Below are 1,001 nucleotides of genomic sequence, written 5' to 3'. Positions count from 1 at the left end.
TAATCCTCACATTACATCTCGGCGGCAGAAATTGGAAAATGGCAGGACTTTCCTGTACGAACTTTGTTACAAGGAGCTCTACTGCTACTAACTTCATTTCCAATATTTCGATATTACGGATATTACGGACCGGTTACAAGCTCCATGTGCAATGAACCCTTGATCATAGAGCTTGTAATCGTTCCGACATGTGGGGGAAAATAAAAACAAATTATACAGTGTTTAAAAACCTGTAATTACACACATAAATTCACACATAAACGAACACAGAGATTTTTTAAAACTATTGATTTGTTGATATGCGTGTTCATGTTGAGGTCAGCCCTCACAAATACTCTATCAGGGGGTCCATTCAGTACCTTGCGATACCTCAGTTGTCGATCAATTCGATTTGATATCGTAGGATTTCTTTTCATTTTTATTCACAACACCCGACTCGAACGTCAAACTGCCGTATTCGAAACCGAACCGAAATGACGTCACATTCGTACGATTACTCGATCGGCTAAGGTTACAAAAGTCATCAGAACACAGTTATCGAATGAAAGTTACCGAACGCCCTCTTATTTACAAAGCTAGAATGTAATATGGAAATCTCTTATTATTTGAAATAAAGTCTGAATTTTATTCTCTTCTTCTTCTTCCTGTCCTTATCCCACGCTAGGTGAGGTTTTCATTCTTCGTAATATAATCTTTTTCACCGACTAATTCCGTAAACGCTGTTGGATTACGATAACGTATCCCAATCCGAATCAAACGATTCGGTTAAAATATCGAAGAGTTCTGAATCGCGGTCCAGTTACGCAAGCCATCCGAAGACGAAATCATGCAATTTTGATATAATACCTAAAGATTCATCCTCCCCCTCCAACAAGAGGTTGTAAACCGACTCTGTTGTTGGTATTATCGGAGTTGGTGTCGGCCACGTAGGCCAACCTTCGTTCCACCATTCGCTCATATTATCGTACACACTTGTTTGATTCATGAGCGTCTCGTTATTT

Source organism: Hyposmocoma kahamanoa, unplaced genomic scaffold (assembly GCF_003589595.1).
Source record: "Hyposmocoma kahamanoa isolate Upper Pololo Valley unplaced genomic scaffold, ASM358959v1 93, whole genome shotgun sequence".
In the NCBI taxonomy this organism is placed as follows: Eukaryota; Metazoa; Arthropoda; class Insecta; order Lepidoptera; family Cosmopterigidae; genus Hyposmocoma; species Hyposmocoma kahamanoa.
Note: the sequence above shows the minus strand (reverse complement) of the source record.